We start from the raw sequence: 7,702 nt of genomic DNA on the forward strand, positions 1-7,702 counted from the left end.
TTTAGCTTTCCAACCTGATCCCTGGCTGCTCAGGCAATTTCTCCTAGGCTCCCTGTCCTTGAGTCCACCCTTTGTAGGCTTTCTTTTTGTGTTTGTCCTTGTCCAGGAGCAGCATTCTTTAGGGATCTCACTGCTATCTATCCTAGGGAATAGGAAAATGCATAACATACATTATGTATTTTACCTTATATGTATGGAAATCCAAAGCTAGAGTCGCACTCATGAAAATGACTACAACCATGCTAAGCTGGCCTTCCTTGAAGAAACCTCGAGGGCACCAAGAGGCCTTAAGCAACCTCATATGAGACCCCCCACCCTCTCCATGGTCCTGGGAGCCCCATTCCACCTCGGGGCACCTGTACCTGTTTCCAGTCCTGTCCTAGTCCAGTCTGTTTGCTCCTGGAAGGAGCCCCCAGCTGGCTCCTGGCCCCAGTCCAGCCCCTCACTGCTTCTGGGATTGCCAGTCAGTCCTGCTGCTGCCCACTGCATTCAGAGGCTGGAAGGTGGGGGCCAATGGCATCCTGGGCTGCACTGGGAGGAGTGTTGCAGCAGGTGGAGGGAGGTGATCCTTCCCCGCTGCTCAGCACTGGCGAGGCCACACCTGGAGTGCTGGGTCAGTGCTGGGCTCCCCAGTACAAGAGAGATGAATACAGCAAAGAGAGTATTGGACCATCTCTCCTATGACAAAAGGCTGAGAGGACTGGGACTGTTCATCTTAGAGAAGAGAAGGAGAGAAGGCTCAGGGGAATTTTATCAATATATTTAAATATCTGAAGGGAGGTATAAAGAAGACAGAGACAGGCTCTTTTCAGTCATGCCCAACAGCAGGACAAGAGGCAATGGGCACAAAACAAAATGAAAGGGGTTCTACCTGAACATACGGAGAAATTTTTTTACTGTGAGGGTGACATAGCACTGGCACAGGTTGCCCATAAAAGTTGTGGAATCTTCATCCTTGGAGATATTAAAAAGTCTTACGGACATGGTCCTGGGCAGTCAGTTCTAAGTGGCTTCAATGTTTACAGCCCTTGTGTTGTTCAAGTTTGGAAGTTTGGGTTTGTTTTCACACAATAGGTCTAAAATAAAATAAAATAATGGTAGAACTTTTTTTCCATTTCTAGAATAGACTTTTCTGATTTTCATTTTTCTCAGTTATTAAATTAGAAGTATTATAGTTGATCTATCTATGAAATTTCAGAAATGAAGCTTATTCAGTCGCAGGACTGTTACATCAGTAGAGAGAGTGCCATACAACAGTATCCCTCCTTTTGCTGTAACATGATTCCAGGGCTTGATCTGTAGTTCACTGAAGACAAATGGAGGATACCCACTGAGTTTATTCAGACATGAACAGTGATAAGAATTAAACTTAATGCACAGAGAAAGATAAGTTTTCATTGTTTTATTCATAGAACTTGAAATTCTTCCAGCAGCTCTGCCCACTGAGTCAAAGTCACTTTTCATTTAGCAGCTTTAGATGCATAGCCTTAATAAGAATATAATTAATTTTATCATCACTGATTTAATTGATTAAATTATGATGCTTCTGAATGTAAATGGAGAGAGTGTAGTTACAAACTTTCTCACAATATTTCACAAAAACTTAGCATGTATTTCATGTGTTAAAGACTCGTCTGAAGGTATATTTTTCCTACCTGAGTAACTTCTGAGTAATTTGTAAGAAGAGATACAGCACTGAAGTTAGAATCTGTAGAATACCATGACATAAAACCCCCAAGCTTCTCATCACAAAGTTCAGCCTTATATTTTTGATGCATGTCTAAATTCTATAGTGATTTCAGTCTACAGATCTGAAAATGTCTAGAAGACTGTATCAGCACCTTATCAGTTTCAGTGCATCCAATGTCTTGTTTAAGTGTGTCTGCCTCAGTTGATACACTGCCTAAAGGCCAATAGAATAGTTTTACATTTGGAACAAGTTCTAGAATTTAAATCAGGAAGAGACCTTTGCTGTATTTTCTATTAACTTTAGAAAAAGTCTACAAAAGAAATGGTATAACCTAGATTCACAGTTACAAAAGGATTAATAGTAATATTTTGTGTTCAAGAGAACAGGAGAGATTGGTGCTATACAGTATTTCAAAGCTGCTGAACAAAGTAACTTGATAATGGAGGTAATATGAAGTGAAATATCAAAGGTTTAAAGAAACTCTGGTGGAATGATGCTGTTTAAGTCACCAGGAAGGCTACATCTCTGGAGATAGCCTTAGCAAGGAACTAGGCCAACGAACTGAAGCTCTCAGCTTCCTCCTTAATAGATAAGAAGCTCATTTTGCAAAAATCAGCATAGCACATTTAAACTGGGGCTCTGGTGATTATAGTAGCTGAAGTTGCTCTGTTAGATATTCCTTCCATACATTCTCTTATTTATGCTTATGCTGCCCTGCTATCCTGCCCCTCTCCTTTTCTTTCCAGCCTCCCAAGTAACACCACAGTTGACCAGTTAGACATGGCATATAAGAAAAAACAACTGGTCAGCAGTCACACAGTAAGTGCCATTGTGGTAATATTTCAACTCTAGAACAACAAAAGCTAAGGTGTACAGAGGAACTACCAAGAGCAGTCTCAGAGCATAGTAGGGTTAACGCATCTCTGCAAGAGAGAAGCAGCAGAGCATGGAAGTATATAGGGCAAAAGATCAAACAGTTTTTGGTAACAGATTTACGTGTAGGTTATGGTCTGGGTTTTCAAGTGTAGTGCAGTCAAGAAGTAATAATGAAGTTTTGAAACCCACCTATAATATTAAAAACTCTGCAAGTCCTTAAAAAAGATAAACTGGATGTCATAACACTTACTGAGCCCAGAAGAACATAAAGCAGAGAATGTAGCAGAATTACAAGGAAAGATCAGTGCAAAAGCCAAAGACTGAAAATCAAAGATAGAAAATATGTGGGGAAAATCCCCAGAGAAGAAACAAGCATGCTGCTGCTGTTGCTGCCTTTTCCAATAAAACAGAATAAACATTTTTTTAGTTGATTTCCATCTGAAAAGGTGACAAAAGAGTGCTTGGAATGACTGTGACAAAAGCCTATATTCCCCAAACCCTTACTAATTCATATATTGATTTTTGGGGGGGAAAAAAAAAATAAAATCTAGCCTTTCATATGTCTGGTAAACGTAAATCTGTGACTTCAATTACCAGCTGCTTACTCTTATATGCATACAGTGATGTGATAGTTGTAACTAGAGGGATTTGCAACTTTATTATGTTTTATCTCGTTTGGAAAAGTATAAATTGGGTGTTGAATCTGCAGTGAACCTTATTAAATACCTTCCCTATTCCCCTTGGTTGCCTTGAGTGCACAGTAGTTCATTCTTGTTGCTGTGAGAGGGATGAAAGATTTAGAAGCTCAAATATATCTGAAAGGCAGCACACACATGCAGACCTGAAGAGGCTTTCTCATTTGTAACAATGCCAAAATTTTATTGTGGTGCTTTGGAAGCATCTCTAGGTATTGATTCTGAAAAATGATGGCACAGGTTCAGCCCTAGTGAAAGCAATGGAGTCAGTTTATCCAGCTTGCTTTTGAGGACTTCTGCCATCTATCAAGTGAACACAGCAGTTTTGCATATCCAAATGAATCATTCCTGTATAGCAAACTGTACAGAAATGCAGAGGAGTGCTTAGCTTAACCTCAGAGCTACTAATCTAATATAAACTTCACAATTAACACGTTTGTTTGTTTGTTTGTTTCTCTGAAAATGAATATTCAGTGACTTTTTGCTTTGAGATTCAGTTTTCAAGTTTAAGCAACTGATCTTTATTGTCAGAAAGGCTGCCAGCCCTTTCATGATCAGTCACGGGGATCGTCATGTGCTCCTTCCATTGTGCCTGTAGATCTTTTCCCTTCTCTGGCTCATGCTGCGTAACCTCCTTTCTCTCCTACGTCACAAGCACTGCAATCCTTTTTCCTTTTCTGTTACATGCACAGCAATAATCTCCTGCTAACGCACCAGCTCTGACTAAGAGAATAAGCCCTGTCACCCCCAAGCTCAAGCAGCTTCCTGAATAATACCACATGATGGGAGATTACATGCTTAAAATGTATTTCAGTCTTAGAGTTTTCTTGCTTGTTGTAATTCAAGCCCTTCCTTGCAGGTTGTGATGTTGCCCAAATCCTTCCTCAGGCCTGGAACGCTGTGGTCTGTTGTTTAGCATGACCCGACTCCGTCTTTGGCCTTCTAATGAGTCTCCGGGTTGCTGTTGACGCATGTGCCTTCTGATGTGCCTTTGGCTCCCAGGGAAGGCGCTTTACCATGTCCCTCAGCTAAGACGTTGCAAAAATGATGCTGTCCTCTGGTGCAGGATTTAGACACCCCCAAACTGCAAAGTCCTATGCAAAACTTTGCAATCCTAAATGTAGCTGAATATTAGCTTTCTTATTTGCTTCTGTAATGTTGTAGGTATGTATGTATGTGTCCATATTTTTCTAGCTGGGATTTTCTGTACGTTTTCAATAAATGTGGTAAGTATATCCTAATATACACTAAGAATGGGGTCCCTGTATAGCTCTGTTACATAAAGTCTAAGTTTGTGTGTAAGTACTGGGGTACATATGTGCTGTTTTCTAAAATTTTAGTGCTGAAACAACTTTAGAAATGGGATTAAATATTCCTTCTCACTTCTTATAATTTTTAATCTGTTTCTTTTCCTTGGACTCTGGAGACTGTCAAACAGGTACTCTAGGTTGCAGAATCCTGCAGTAAGGCTTTGACGCATCATGCAGTCAGAGATCCGTAAAACACTTTTTTCTTCTGCGCAGAATCTTGTATGTTTTTTACTGAAACAGATTGGTGTAGTAAAGTCAAAGTTGTGCAGTATACCTGATCTTATTATGTGCTCTACTACACAACTTTGAGAATGGTATTTTGCTCTGTGATATGATAGCTGTAAAATTAGGGTGTTAGTTCTTACCTTCTTTAGTAAGCCTATTTGAGATAACTGCGAAGGGTTAATTATACTTTATTACTATGATAACACTGTTCTTTTTAATGTATGGTTCCATGCAGTACTTCCTAAAAATCTTCGTGCTATACTATTGAAGCATTCATTGGCCTTTTCTCTATTAAACTATGATTTTTCAGCTTTTTTACAAGACAACATGATTTTTCTGATGTAACTGTCTTTCTGGCTGATGACTTTCAACCAGTGCTGAACGGAAGGAGAGAGAATAGGTTTCTTGCCATGCGTTTCTTGGCAGGCACATGAAATGGATACAATCTGGAATTACATGGAATAGTTTTAGGGTAGAATTAATTTTCTTTTTATTTGGCTACCTAAAAGTTTTCTGTCCAGTCGAGGTTAACTGTGTAGCTAAATATTTTCTAAGGAGTACGTAAGTCAGCTGTCAGTCTTCCTCATAGTCTGGTTATTCTTTTTGAGTCTGCTGTAGAAATACTTTTGTCAATCCTATGTGATGCATATTTTCACATATCAAAGAAATTAGTTTTCTTTCTATTGCAGTTGTGATTTCTTTAACCTGGGTGTACAAGTTTCTGTATTTAAAAAGTGTAAGTATTTGAAGGTAGTAGAAATAATTTATCACAAGTAGTAGCATAAGGGAGGTCAAGAGCGTGGAATTCTTTCTTCTTGTGATTTCAGTTTGTTGCTACCAAGAATATGTCTAGCCAAAAGGCAATTATTTCTACCCTATTACATAGCTATAAATAACTGAAAATTCAGTGGCATTTATTCGCAGAGCTGGAGTCATTACTAGACACAGCTTGGTTTTGGTGTATTTTCTGAGACGTAAAGCTTTTACCTGAGTTTTGCTCTGAAGTCTGAGCCTGTTGTAGGTTAGATGTATAATTTGTAAGGGCATCATGTAGCAGAAGGATGAAAAGGGAGGTCTGTTGGTTTCTCTAGACCAGAACATGTCACAGTCCAGGCCACCAGAGTTAACTTCTAAAGTTGCAAGGTGGAAGCTGGATGGTGGTCTCTCTGCAGTGCCTAGTTTTATTATCCTGAGTGGGACTATATGTGAAATACCATGGCTTATTTAAGCTTGGGTAACTTCTTTGAAGCATTAGTAAAACATAGACAGAGCATGCTTCTTTCAAGGTGCTACATGAACTTGTACTTGAATTTAGTGGACTCTGTTAGGTGCAGAAGCTTGATCATCTACTCTGACATATGTATGGGAACTCCATGAGTTCAACATAATCTCTTCGTCATTTTAGATGGCAAAATCAGTGACATGGGAAAGGGCTGTACAGTTGAATGAATCATAGCGTACAAGAAGTCTGTAACTGAGATCTGTTTTTCCTGACTCCTACTCCATGGGTATGCCTTCCCTTACTCCACTGTCATGCTGTCATAACGTGCCATCTAGACTGATACAATGGCATTATGAAAGAAACCTAATTAGAAAACTGAAATCTTCTCCTTTAGCCCTTACAAAAGGTAATGACACCGTAACACCAATACCATTAGAATAATAAAATACATTTATTATTGAATTTATTGAGAAATGTTTTCCACAGATTTACCAAGGGCAAATAGTGCTTGTCAAATCTGATCGCCTTCTTCGACAAAGTAACCTGCTTGGTTGATGTGGGGTGAGTGATGGACATTGTCTACCTGGATTTCTCCAAAGCATTTGATGCAGTTCTCCACAGCTTTCTTCTAGACAAACTGATGTGTTACGGTCTAGATAAGTGGTCTGTGTGGTGTGTGGGGATCTGGCTGACAGGCCACACCCAGAAGGTGGTGGTAAATAGCTCTTTTTCAAGCTAGCAACCTGTCACAAGTGGGGTCCCCCAGGGATTGATACTGGACCCAACGCTTCATCAGTGATCTGGATGATGGGATCAAGTGTACCCTAATGAGGTTTGCTGATGATACCAAACTCAGTGGAGAGGTGGACACTTTGGAAGGGAGAGCCACCCTCTGGGAAGACCGGGATAGGCTGGAAGAGGGGGCTAACAAGAACCTGATGAAGTTCAACAAGGGAAAGTATAAGGTCTTGCACCTGGGAAAACATAATCCAGGAGTGCAGCACAGGCTGGGATCTACCTGGCTGGGGAGCAGCTCTGTGGAAAGGGACCTGGGGGTCCTGGTGGAGAACAAGCTCAATATGAGTGAACAGTGTGCTGCAGCGGCAAAGAAAGCCAACAGGGTGATGGGTTCATCAACAAGGGCATCACCAGCAGAGAGAAAGAAGTCATTACCCCACTACTCAGTGCTTGTCAGGCCACGCCGGGAATACTGTGTTTGGTTTTGGTCCCTGCTGTACAAAAAAGACGTGGGCAGGCTGGAGATGGTCCAGAGAAGGGCCACAAAGATAGTCAGGGGACTGGGTAGCCTGGCACATGAGGAAAGGATGAGAACTGGGTTTGTTCAGCCTAGAGAAGAGAAGGCTTAGGGGAGACCTTATCACCATGTTCCAGTATTTAAAGGGTGGCTACAAAGAAAATTGAGACTTCCTTTTTACAAGAAGTCACATGGAAAAGACAAGGGGCAATGGGTACAAGTTACTCCTGGGGAGATTCCAATTGGACAATGGGGAAGTTTTTCATGATGAGAACAATCAGCCATTGGAATAATCTTCCCCAGGGTAGTGGTGGATTCCCCAGAGTTGGGCACTTTTAAGATTGGGGGACAGGGTGCTGGGCCATCTTGTCTAGACTGTGCTTTTGCCAGAAAGATTGGACCAGGTGATCCTTGAGATCCCTTTCAGTC

Source organism: Athene cunicularia, assembly GCF_003259725.1.
Source record: "Athene cunicularia isolate RWA chromosome 1 unlocalized genomic scaffold, athCun1 chr1_part1, whole genome shotgun sequence".
Taxonomy (NCBI): domain Eukaryota; kingdom Metazoa; phylum Chordata; class Aves; order Strigiformes; family Strigidae; genus Athene; species Athene cunicularia.